Source organism: Accipiter gentilis, unplaced genomic scaffold (genome assembly GCF_929443795.1).
Source record: "Accipiter gentilis unplaced genomic scaffold, bAccGen1.1, whole genome shotgun sequence".
Classification (NCBI taxonomy): domain Eukaryota; kingdom Metazoa; phylum Chordata; class Aves; order Accipitriformes; family Accipitridae; genus Astur; species Astur gentilis.
In genome coordinates, this window is record NW_026060824.1 from 2,641,049 (window position 1) to 2,654,475 (window position 13,427).

The window sequence follows — 13,427 nt, forward strand, 5'->3', positions numbered from 1 at the left end:
CCGGTATAGTGTTATGTGTTGCATTTAGTATGTGAAGAATGTTGATAACACTGATGTTTTCAGTTGTTGCCAAGTAGTGTTTAGACTAAAGTCAAGGATTTTTCAGCTTCTCAAGCCCAGCCAGCGAGAAAGCTGGAGGGGCACAAGAAGTTGGCAAAGGACACAGCCAGGGCAGCTGACCCAAAGTGGCCAACGTTGTATTCCACACCATGTGACGTCACATCTAATATACAAACTGGGGGGAGTGGGGGCGGGGGGAATCACCTCTCGGGGACTAACTGGGTGTCAATCGGTGAGTGGTGAGCAATTGCACTGTGCATCATTTGTACATTCCAATCCTTTTATTATTACTGTTGTCATTTTATTAGTGTTATCATTATCATTATTGGTTTCTTCTTTTCTGTTCCATTAAACCATTCTTATCTCAACCCATGAGTTTTACTTCTTTTCCCGATTTTCTCCCCCATCCCACTGGGTGAGAGGGCAGTGAGTAACTGGCTGCGTGGTACTTAGTTGCTGGCTGGGGTTAAACCACGACATCATCCCAACTCCAAAAGGAGCATGGGGGATGGTGAAGAGGGGGTTAACAGATAGTACAGAACCATTCTGTTGCTCCTTCCTCCTCACACTTGTCCCCTTTTCCAGCATGGATCTTCTCCATGGGATACCACCATATTTGCAGTCAAGGCTATGTGGTGTTCATTCCTTTCTGTCTTACTTTTCTCCCTTATACTCAGAGAATCACAGACATGTTGAGATTGGAAGGGACCTCTGGAGATCATCTGGTTCAACCCCTCAGCTGAGGAAGGCTCAGCTAGGGTATATTGCTCAGCACCTTATTTAGGTGAGTATGGAATAACTCCATGGATGGGGACTCTCAAACTCTCCGGGCAGCCTGTTCCAGTGTTAAACCACCCACACAGTCAAATAGTTTTTTCTTGGGTTCAGATGGAATTTTATACACATCAATAAGATCCTCCTCAACCTTTTCTTCTCCAGGCTGAACACTCCCACATCTCTCAGCCTTTCCTCCTAGGAAAGATGCTTCAGTCCCGTAAACCAGCTCTGTGGCCCTTTGCTGGACTTGCTTGAGTAGGTCAACAAGTATGATGCACTGGGCAGCCCAGCACTTGACACAGCACTCCAGCAGTGGCCTCAGCAGTGCTGAGTAGAGAGGAAGGATCACTTCCATCCATCTGCCAGCAATGCTTCTCCTAATGCAGCCCAGGACGCTGTTGGCCTTTGCCATGAGGGTGCATTGCTCGCTCATGCTCAGCTGCTTGTCCTCTGGGTCCTCAAGGTCCTCCTCTGTGGAGCTGCTATCTAGGTGGTCGACCCCAGCATGATGTCCACATTGTAGTTGGATCACAAGCTGTCCTCCCCGAGGGACTTGTCCTTCTTGAAGATGACCTTCACCTCTGGCACAAGTCCCATGGTGCTGCAGAGTTGCCTGGGACTGCAAACCCCTCTCCTGCCAGGGCTGCTCAGCCCAGGCCTGTTTCTCTCTGGGATTGGGGACTGCAGCTTTAGCTCTTTGTGGGAACCTCATTCATCATGATGTTGCCACCTGCCATCTACTCCAGCATGCCTCTGTTGAGCAGCAAAGCCTTTCTAGACAAGGGCTGCCAGCACTTGGGGGAAGGCTTCCTTGTTACAAGTCTGCCCTTGGCCCTGGTGCCACATCTGAGGTGCTGCAGTCCTAATGAGCATCAATGCCCACCACCTGGGGTGTGGATAGCAGGAGCGCTGCACACCATGGCAGAGCTGTGAGATGAGTGGAATAAGAGCTGAGGTGAGGAAGGACAGCTCCCATAGGTTATTTGGTAAATGGAGACACAACATGCTCAGGAGACGCTGACAGAGGAGATGAGAAGTGGGGGATTCCTTCTGTGATGTCAGGGCAGCTCAGATAAGTGTGGAGACTCTCTATGGGACAGGCAACTGATTTAGGTGGGAGCTTCTGTGTGAGCCAGCTTCTAAATTGGCCATCCAGTCTGATGCTCACCTGGACCTGCAACTCCCAGAAGAGGAAGAGCTGGTCAGGGATGTGAAGGCCAGTGTCATCCTTGGCCATAGTGACCATGAAATTGTGGTCTCCCAGATCCCCAGGGATGGGAAGAAGGAGAATAGCAGAGAGCAGACCCTGCACATCAGGGAATGAGAATTTGGCCTATTGAGGGCACTGGCAGGTGGGGTCTAAGATGGCAGTGTCAGGGCCCTGAGCAGCATCACCTGCGGCCTCCACCCACACCTGTGTGCATGGGCCCAGGAGACGATTGAAGCCTAGGCCTGAGTTTCAGCCCCAGCTTGATCTATGCTGTAGGGCTACTGGTCTCCAGACACAGCCATAGACACAGCCTTGCCTGTCCATGGACCTTGTTGATTCAGACTTGCAGGCTCACTTCCCACCTTGACTCTATGGGTTGCACAAGGGAAGGACTCTGGCCCTCCAAGTGCCAGAACCCAGCTGATTCATGGAGGCCTGGGGCCTTTCTGCTTCCTTCTTTCTTGTCATCACTTGGTCAGGTTTTTGGGGAAGAGGAGGGAAAAGCAAGGGTGGTTTTCAGGTGCCAGTTATTGAACTGGTGGAGCAGAACCATCACATGTGAAATGATCTATGATCAGGGAGCTGTGTTCGGAGAAGACGTTGGCACTGTGCAAACACTATACAGCAACAGCTAAAACACTGGTGTGTGATCAGCAGTTTGAGGCACCAATGCAAAACATAACACCATAGGGGCTGCTACGAAGAAAGTGAAACCCACCCCAGCCAGACACGGGACACTTGAACCAGAGTCCCCAAAATGGACACAGTGGTGTACAGGTGGTTTGACAAGTGATGGGCAGGGGAGACAATATTTTCCCTCACTCTTTTGGTGATGCTCCTCTTTCTACTCTCCAGGACACTGCTGGCCACTTTGGTACCAGGTAGCCCTGGATCATGTGGATCACTGCTGGATTGTGTTTTGTCTTCTGTACACCACCAGGGCTGTTTCCTCAGAGATGCTCTCTGGCCAGGCAGTCCCCTTCCCCTGCCACTGCAGGCTGTTAGTCTATCCCAGGTGCAGGATCTGGCCTTTGTCTTTCTTGTATCTCACAACGTTCCTGACAGGACAGTCCTTCTGCCTCTTAGGTTCCCGTGAATGGCAACCCAAGGTACAGGAATGGTCCTTCCAATATAGTGCCATCAACAAATGTGGTGAGAGTTGCCTCCTCTGGGTCATGGACACAGGAGTTAAACTGCACAGCACCCAGGAGAGTCCCCTGTGCAGCCCCACAATACCCCAATATGTCCCTCTGTCCTCCAGGTAGGGTATGGCCCCTTCACCACTGTGCTCTCAGCCTCATCATCCAACTGGTGTTTTGCCCATCTCTTTGTCTATCCATCCAGACCTTAATGTCCTAACTTGAGCAGAAAAATATTGAGGGAGACTGTGCCAAAAGTCTTGATGAAGTGGAGGTAAATGACATCCACCGAGCTCCCCTCGTGCACAAATGCACTTCCTTCATCATGACGGCAATCAGCTTGGCAAGGCCTGATTTACCCTTGGGAAGTCCATGCTGATGTTCTCCTTTTTTAGGTGCCCAGAAATGTCACCCATGAGGAGTCATTCAATGGCACACTCCTCGTCAAAGTGACCTTGTACAGCCTGTGGTTCCCTGGGTTGCACTTCTGGCTGCTTTAGGAGATGGGCGCAACATTGGTTTGTCTTCCATCTCAAGACACCCCTACCAATTCCATGACCCTTTACAGAGGACATTCCAAAGAAATATCAGTCTTTCCCTGTAACTTCGTTAACACTATTCTGCCTGTCCTACGGACTACTTATTTTCTCTAGTCTTTCATGTAGTTGCACCTGTCCTGACAAAACGACCATTTGTGAAAGTCATCTTTTCAGATGCAGACTGCCTAGGCAAAGGCCCTTTCCATGATGCTCCACTTCTCTCCTTCCCTTCCTCTTTGTTCATTCAGATACCTCTCCCCTATGAAGCTGCTTTGAGCTTCAAGGAGTTAAAAGCTTGCCTGTCTTCCAGTGGTCTAATTGTCTCTTTAGCCAATTCTTTAATTGTGTTTATCTCTAACATTTTCGTATGCATCACAAACATTTCTCATAAGAGTATCCCTTGTAGAAAGGCAGCCTCATAGGGGCAACTTGTACTTCCCAAGTTGTTGAGGAGTGCGACTTATTGTTTTTGAAACTTCATCATGATCTTTTCTTTGCTTGCAAATAGGAAAAATTCTTCTGGGCCTGTGTGCAGCCGGTTCTTTAAGGAGAGCAGGGGGGAGATGGTGCAAAGGAGCTGTAACCTCCAGCTGTAGAGACCAGTGGAGGAGTCTGAGGCAAGGAACAGAGATGTAAGCCCCAGGTGGCCAATGTCAGAAGTGCTGAGGTTTGAGAGGTGAGGAGCAAGGGTGTCCATACAGTGTCAGACCTCAAGGGACTGCTTTTTGTAGCTGTCCAGACCTCCTGAGGAGACACTCTGGATCATTATCACTTGGAGGATGCTTCTATCACCTCTTCTCTAAAACGAAAATAATAAAAGCTTTTCTTAAAAAAAAAATAAAATAAATCATAAGTATAGGTGCACTTTGAAATCTTCCTCCTTAACTACACTATGAAATTTTTCTAATTAGCTGTACAAGTCTTGCAGACTTGGAGATAATTGCAGGAAGACACAAGGCTCGTTAGGGCTTTCTGTATTTTAATGAGCCCCATGGTGTGTTTGAGGCTGAGTCCATGAACCTCAGCTACTGAGAGTAGACTGAAAGAAACTTCTCAAGAAGTCAAAGTCAGAAGCAAAGTACCTTGAAGCATTAATGGACCCCACTGAGGGCCATTCCTGACAAAGCCTCCCCAGGGACTCGTTAGAGCAGATACTTGGAGGCTGTGATTTCAGGTAGGCAAAAGCACTGTGAAGGTGACTACAATGCTGAGAAAAGATTTGCTTTGTTTTACGAAGCAGAAAGGCCAATCCCTGATCTGCAGGCCTTGGGAAGACAGATTCTGTCCCTCACAGGTGAGTCAGCGCTCTTCCTGGGGGCAGCAGGATGTGAGGGTGAGCAATACCAAGTGTAGGAAAACTGTACAGTGCATCCTGGATTACCCAAGCAGGGGTGAGGAAGAAACTAAGTCCAGAGCCTCAAAACAAGTTTTGCCTGGTAGGCCTCCATGGCAGAAGCTACTGTCAAATCCAAGGTGACAAATCCCTTGGACCTGTTTGGCCTCTCAGCCTTGCCAGAGCACTTGGCCATCTCTCCTGCAGGCTGTCATAACCTGCCCCATGCCTTACCTCCTTCCCTTCAGGCTGTTGATGTCCATCTTGCTTTCCCACCTAGCTCTCACCCCAGCCTTTCTGTTTCTTCACAGATGTCTCTCCAGCCTGGCTGGATTTTCCTTGAAACACAATGCCATGGGCTGATCTGGGCTCCCTCTGGGTGACCTCTTGCACCACAAGGCTACCCTTTGAGTGGCATTTCTTTCTCACCACATCCAGTCTGAACCTTCCAAGCTGCACTTTGCGTAGGTTTCCTTCTCTTCCCACTACCAAGAAAAGCTCCATCGTCTCTGAAGCTACCCTTCAAGCCGGTGCACTCTACCACTATAGTGCCCTGAGCCTCCGCTTCACCAGGCGAAAGAAGCCCAAGTCCCTCAGCCTCTCCAAAGAGGCCCCACCCTGGCAGATGTCCTCTGGGACCACTCCACTTCTTCCCCGCTCCTCCAGACTGGGGAAGAACCCTCCACTCGGACAGACTAGTCCAGATGTGGCCACATCTCATTGAGGAATGAGAACACCCTTGCCTGGGTGGCCACCCCTCTCCTAATACAGCCCTGTATGCAGTTGGCCTTATTCACTGTTTGTAGTGTTTGCTGTATTAAATGGCATTTCAAATGATACTGCACAGAGGCTGCGTGCCTTTCTTACTGGGGACATAAGCAACCAGAACCTCCGGGTACAGAACAACCACCGAGTCCTGTGCCTGCTGCTGGCTATCAGATTCTCAGGCAGAAGTGATGTCATAGTCAACATGCCAGCCATGTGCCTGCTGATGGCCAATGACCCCAAGAGATTGGAGATTCCAATGACCTCACACTCGCCTTCATGGCCATGTGCCTCCTACTGGCCTATGAGCTTCTCTGACATAATTGGTGTCGGAGTGATAGCCCAACCCATCAGCCTTCTTGTGGCATGTCAACTGAGCAGCCAGAAGTAACCTCACCGTGATCTTCCAAGCCACATGCCTGCTGCTCTCCCGTCATGTACTCAGGCAGAAGAGGTGTGAGAACCCATATCCGAGGCCTTGTCCTAGATGGGCCTACCAGGTACTGGGGGAAAGGGATTCTCCCAATCAACACGCTTCTGTTGGCCTGCCAGAGACACTGGCAGATGTAAGCGTAAAAGCACATATCCCAGCCATGAGTCAAGGGCTGACCTATCAGCTCCTTCAGAAAGAAGTGACCTCACAGTCCCTTTCCCAGCCACGTTCCTGCTGCTGGCCTATCAACTCCAAGGACAGAAGGGACCTCCCAGCCACCTTCCCAGCCTTGTGCCTCCTGCTGTCCCATGAGATCCTGAGGCACAGCTGACCTCACCATAGCATTCCCACCCATCTCCTCCTTGTGGCCTATGAGCTCATCAGACAAAGGTGTCCCGATCCAATATCGGGGAGGGTTCTTAAATGATCCCAAGAGCGAGATTAAGACACAAACGAGGTCAGATGCTGTACAACCTTCCAAGTTTTATTTCCTATAACAACTGATAACTGTGATAGGACAGAGGGAAGAAGAAAGGAAAAAGAGGCAGATTTAAGCGAGAAAACGGAAGAGAGCTAGCAAGACTAGTTACTACCAGCAAGAAGCCAGCAACGTCCCGCTGAGTCGGTCCCAATGAAGGTGATAAAGGGTTCAGTTCTGCTGCTGCTGCCAGCCAGGTGTCTTTCCCTCATGTTCAGGTGTTACAGTCCTTCAGATGTCTTCTAGGTGCGGGTCTTCAGCTCTCCCCACTTTTCTGCTTTTTGAGGGGGGAATATGCAGTTCTTTTATTGTCCCAGTCCCCATGATTTCTCTGATAAGTCCACCCGTTTCCACAGGACTCATTACCATATGTGCCTCCCAGAGACCCTCCATGGGCACATGCCCAGGTGCTCATAGTGGTTTCTTCACCTTGCTCATGGGCAAGCACAGCTCGGTAGGCGTGGATATGGCGGATTCTTCAGAGACATCTTGTGCGTACTCCCCCACAACAACAGGATGTTGAGGCAGCAGCAATGTCGAGACAACCAGCCAAAACAGTCTCTCACACCCTGCTGCAGCCTTGTCCCATATGGGGCTTTGCAGATAGCTCTGCTCCAATGTCTTCAGAAGGAGAGAGGCTGTACAGGGCTGTCCGTTCCCCCAAACCAGCCCTTGGACCAGCAGGAAGATGGAGATGGCCTCGCAGCAAAGCTCACCTGTCAAGTTGGGGTGACCAGCAAGTGCTGGAAATGGCCAATGAGAGACACTGGGAGTGACAAAGACCCTGAGCCACCCTTCCTGTCTGTCCACACCACCAAGGCCACAGACCGACCTTCTCTCTCCTGCACCTGCATGTCTTCCATGCTTTCTACAAGCCCTGCCTCTGCACCACAAACCCCCGGTGTGAGTCCTTGCCCTGCATGGTCACACACTACGAGTTATACACTGGTATTTTTCTCTCCTGGGCTCTTTCCAGCACAGCACAGCTCCCCCTAAACTCTTCCAACTGCCTCTGACCTCCCTCCACCTCCCCTGCCCTCTGCCCAGTGCAGCCCAGTCTGGCATGGCCCCACAGCTGTGCCCATCACAGGATGCGGCAGAGCTCTGGGCACTGACCCCACAGCCCCAGACCCTCTGAAGGGCACAGCAGCTCCTCGGGCGTGGAGAGGGGTGAGCCCCAGGGGTGGGGGGCATGCATGGCACAAGGCCTGAGGAGATCCCCTTGTGTGATGGAAATGCTGCAATGGAAGGCAACTCTGACACAGAAGTGCCTACTGCCTGTCCTTGCCTGCGACCACAGGGCTGCCACACAGCAAGACTCTAACCATGCTTGAAGAGCACTCGGGCCTTCCACCAACCAAAGGGTTCAGAAGGAAAGCATGGAAGTGGGAAAAGAGCAGCTCGGGAAAGAGGAAGCGCTGGTGCTCCCAGGCAGTGCTGCTGTGCCGGGACTCTTCTTCCCTTCTGCAGACAGGCACTGCTCCCTGCAGCTGCAGAGCAGGTCTTGGAGGGAGGATCTCAGAAAAACAAGTCACTGCAGGGCCCTTTATTTTGGTTAAACTCACAGAGAGTACAGCTCTTCGTTTGCACAGCCTCCAGGTCACAGAAAGCCTGGATATATTGTGAATTAGAAACCAGAGAAAGACAGACATTTCTTTGTGGAAAGCATGCAAATAAGTAAAACAAAGCAAAAAGAGCAAACAAAAATGAGATTCAAACCCTGAAATCACCGTAAAAGAAACCAGAAGAAAGGCTGGGCCTATAATGAGATAAGTGTTATGCAGAAGACAAGAGGCAGTTTATTTCTTTGGAAAAACATGCAGTGATTAGTTTTCTCAGGGCATCCTTGATCTCATGGTTTCTCATGCTGTAGATGAGGGGGTTCAATGTTGGAGGCACCACTGAGTACAGAACTGCCACCGCCAGGTCCAGGGATGGGGAGGAGATGGAGGGGGGCTTCAGGTAGGCAATTATTCCAGTGCTTACAAACAATGAGACCACAGAGAGGTGAGGGAGGCAGGTGGAAAAGGCTTTGTGCCGTCCCTGCTCAGAGGGGATCCTCAGCACAGCCCTGAAGATCTGCACATAGGACAGCACAATGAAAACAAAACACCCAACAGCTAAACAGACAGAAACTACAAGTACCCCAGCTTCCCTGAGGTAGGCATCTGAGCAGGCGAGCTTGAGGATCCGGGGGATTTCACAGAAAAACTGGTCCACCGCATTGCCTCGGCAGAGGGGTAGTGATAATGTATTGGCAGTGTGCAGCACAGCATAGAGGAACCCACTGCCCCAGGCAGCTGCTGCCATGTGGACACAAGCTCTGCTGCCCAGGAGGGTCCCGTAGTGCAGGGGTTTGCAGATGGCGATGTAGCGGTCATAGGCCATGACAGTGAGAAGAAAATGCTCTGCTGACATCAAAAAGACAAACAGAAAGACCTGTGCAGCACATCCTGCATAGGAGATGGCCCTGGTGTCCCAGAGGGAGTTGGCCATAGCTTTGGGGACAGTGATGGAGATGGAGCCCAGGTCAAGGAGGGAGAGATTGAGGAGGAAGAAGTTCATGGGTGTGTGGAGGCGGTGGTCACAGGCTACGGTGGTGATGATGAGGGTGTTGGCCAACAGGGCAGCCAGGTAGAGTCCCAGGAAGAGCCAGAAGTGCAAGAGCTGCAGCTCCCGTGTGTCTGCAAATGCCAGGAGGAGGAACTGGGTGATGGAGCTGCTGTTGGACATCTGCTGCCTCTGGCTGTGGAGCACTGAACAAGGAGGCAAGGGCAGTGACAAGTTAGGGTATTATTCTCTGACCAAAATCAAATCCATTTCTCATAATACATGTTCACTAGATTTTTACCATTTCAACGAGATCTCTGTTCAGCTGTGTGGATGGAGCTCTGGTTGGTGCTGGCTGGGTGTGCCATGACTAGCAGGACCTCTGTCTACTGGCTGCCAAAGAGTCAGCCCTGCTCTGCAGCAGTGGCTTTCTGGGAATGGTGCCAGTTAGTTCTGGTGTTTGAATTGGTCAGATGAAACTACTCCTAATGTAAAAGTGTTTGTCAACATCTGCACTGCCAGGGCTAAGAAACACAATCAAAGCATTGTTTGAGAGATAGGGGGGGTTACACCTCTCCCCCTGAGAGGTAATATTCTTGCATTACTGGGTAATATTCTTGCACTTCAGAAATCCTCATCATTTCTGCTGCATTCAGATAAAACAAAGTGGGTCCTGCGGGGAAAAAGTACTGCCTGTGGCATAGTGCAGTGTGAGGAGAGCTGATCCGTCACTCTGTCTTCTTTCTAGCTACCCTTAGCTCTTAACTTTCTGAGATGGAGGGTAATAACACTCCTGTGTTAACCTGAAGAGACTCCAGGCACTACTGAGCGCAGAGAGATCCACTGCCCAGCACCAAGTGACTCCCCCTTCCTGAATGTCTCTGCACCCCACCTCTTGCCAAGGACACACATGGTTCATTTCACAAACCCAGCAGCATTTCCTCGCTCATGGAGTCTCTGTGCTTTTCCATGGGGCATTCAGGTAACACCAAGATGCTATGGGACAGACCTGCATTCTGGAGGGCAGCTCACAGCTAGGAAGGACACCCCAAGAAAATAGCCAAGTGTCCTGATGATGGTATCTCAGGAAGGGAGAGTCAGCTCATTTCCTAGGGAATGACACAGGCTGCATTGCCCACAGCCCCACAGCTTGGAGGAAAGCTTGGACACCTGTAACCTTGTTCCCATGGACACAGCTGCATGGGAGGACCCAAAGATCAGCCTGTGACTCTGCAGTTGAAACTCCCAGCCAAGAGAAACAGCCAGAATAAGGCAATAGTAGCAATAACACACTAGTGGAGAATCAAGAAAAAATGCAGTGACTGACTGGCTCAGAGAGGCAAATGCAGAGGCAGCTGGGCAGTCAGGAAATAGTTAAGCCTTACCCAGCTGTACATGCCACCTCCCAGGCACCAACACAGCCAGGCAGTTCTTCTCAGTCCCTGTGCTCTACTTCAGGAGGCTCCTGTCAGACTTACTGATCCCTCAGAGTGTCACCTCAGGAGTCTCTGACTTGTTCAAGCACGACAGCTCATTTTCCATTTCCCCTGAAAATTCTCCAAGAGTAGGAAACAGAAAACCAAACTCAGGAAAGCTCCTTAACTTTATAGCAATCCCTGCTTTGACCTTGCCCTTGGAAAGTGCCCTTGTGTGATGGGTTAACCCTGGCTGAACACCAGGTGCCCACCAAAGCCGTTCTATCACTCCCCCATCCTCAGCTGGACAGGGGAGAGAAAAATATAACAAAAGGCTCGCGGGTCGAGATAAGGACAGGAGAGATCATTCACTATTACCGTCACGGGCAAAACAGACTCAATTTATTACAAATCAACCAGAGCAAGGTAATGAGAAGTAAAATGAAATCTCAGAACACCTTCCCACCACCCCTCCGTTCTTCCCGGGCACAACTACCCTCCCGGATTTCACCACCAAGCCCCCCCAGCGGCACAGGGGGACAGGGATGGGGTTTATGGTCATCACACGTTATTTTCTGCCGCTTCACCTCCTCAGGACGAGGGCTGATCACACTCTTCCCCTGCTCCAGCGTGGGGTCCCACCCACGGGAGACAGTCCTCCACGAACTCCTCCAACGTGGGCCATTCCCACGGGCTGCAGTTCTTCACGAACTGCTCCAGCATGGGTCCATTCCACGGTGTGCAGTCCTTCAGGAGCACACTGCTCCAGCGCGGGTCCCCCACGGGGTCACAAGTCCTGCCAGAAGGCCTGCTCCGTGGGCTCCTCTCTCCACAGATCCGCAGGTCCTGCCAGGAACCTGCTCCAGCGCGGGGTTCCCACGGGGTCACAGCCTCCTTCGGGAACCCACCTGCTCCGGCGTGGGGTCCTCCACGGGCTACAGGTGGAGATCTGCTCCACCGTGGACCTCCCTGGACTGCAGGGGGACAGCCTGCCTCACCAGGGTCTTCACCACGGGCTGCAGGGGAATCTTCGCTCCGGCGCCTGGAGCATCTCCTCCCCCTCCTTCTTCACTGACCTTGGTGTCCGCAGGCTTGTTTCTCTTACATGTTCTCACTCCTCACTCCGGCGGCAGTTTTCTCTCCGTCCCAACTTTTTCCTTCTTAAAAATGTTATCACAGAGGCGTTACCACTATCACTGATTGGCTCGGCCTTGGCCGGCGGCGGGTCCGTCTCAGAGCCGGCTAATATGGGCTCGCTCTCTCTTGAACACAGGGGAAGCTTCCAGCAGTTTCTTACAGAAGCCACCCCTGTAACCCCCCCCCGCTACCAAAACCTTGCCAAACAAAACCAATACATTCCACCCCTCGCCTCTGTGCATCACATTTTTAAGAACTATCATTAAAATCCACATTCATCACACAAAGTCTTCACTCACATCACAAAAATAATTCCCCACACCAAAATCAAAATAATATCATCACAAAACTGACAAAAGTGGACAATTTACACACACAATCCACCCCTCATCCCTTCACCACAATTACAACAATAAAGATTCCCCACTCATCAAGCAGCTCTTAACTCTCTAGCTGCGTTCAGTCCATGTTTTGCCCGTTACCTCTCTCAGTTACTATCCTTATCTCAAATTCCTCACATTGCCCGCATTCTCCACCAAAAAGACTGTGATGGGTTGACCCTGGCTGAACACCAGGTGCCCACCAAAGCCATTCTATCACTCCCCCATCCTCAGCTGGACAGGGGAGAGAAAATATAACAAAAGGCTCGCGGGTCGAGATAAGGACAGGAGAGATCATTCACTATTACCGTCACGGGCAAAACAGACTCAATTTGCAAAACATACTCAATTTATTACAAATCAACCAGAGCAAGGTAATGAGAAGTAAAACGAAATCTCAGAACACCTTCCCACCACCCCTCCGTTCTTCCCGGGCACAACTACCCTCCCGGATTTCACCACCAAGCCCCCCCAGCGGCACAGGGGGACAGGGATGGGGTTTATGGTCATCACACGTTATTTTCTGCCGCTTCACCTCCTCAGGACGAGGGCTGATCACACTCTTCCCCTGCTCCAGCGTGGGGTCCCACCCACGGGAGACAGTCCTCCACGAACTCCTCCAACGTGGGCCATTCCCACGGGCTGCAGTTCTTCACGAACTGCTCCAGCATGGGTCCATTCCACGGTGTGCAGTCCTTCAGGAGCACACTGCTCCAGCGCGGGTCCCCCACGGGGTCACAAGTCCTGCCAGAAAGCCTGCTCCGTGGGCTCCTCTCTCCACAGATCCGCAGGTCCTGCCAGGAACCTGCTCCAGCGCGGGGTTCCCACGGGGTCACAGCCTCCTTCGGGAACCCACCTGCTCCGGCGTGGGGTCCTCCACGGGCTACAGGTGGAGATCTGCTCCACCGTGGACCTCCCTGGACTGCAGGGGGACAGCCTGCCTCACCAGGGTCTTCACCACGGGCTGCAGGGGAATCTTCGCTCCGGCGCCTGGAGCATCTCCTCCCCCTCCTTCTTCACTGACCTTGGTGTCCGCAGGCTTGTTTCTCTTACATGTTCTCACTCCTCACTCCGGCGGCAGTTTTCTCTCCGTCCCAACTTTTTCCTTCTTAAAAATGTTATCACAGAGGCGTTACCACTATCACTGATTGGCTCGGCCTTGGCCGGCGGCGGGTCCGTCTCAGAGCCGGCTAATATGGGCTCGCTCTCTC

The 13,427-nt window shown here is 51.6% G+C and overlaps 1 pseudogene; it reads right to left on the reverse strand.

Annotated features, from left to right (window-relative positions):
* Nucleotides 1-8,569: 8,569 nt before the first annotated feature.
* On the reverse strand, nucleotides 8,570-9,467 carry LOC126036815 (olfactory receptor 14C36-like; annotated as a pseudogene).
* Nucleotides 9,468-13,427: the final 3,960 nt, after the last annotated feature.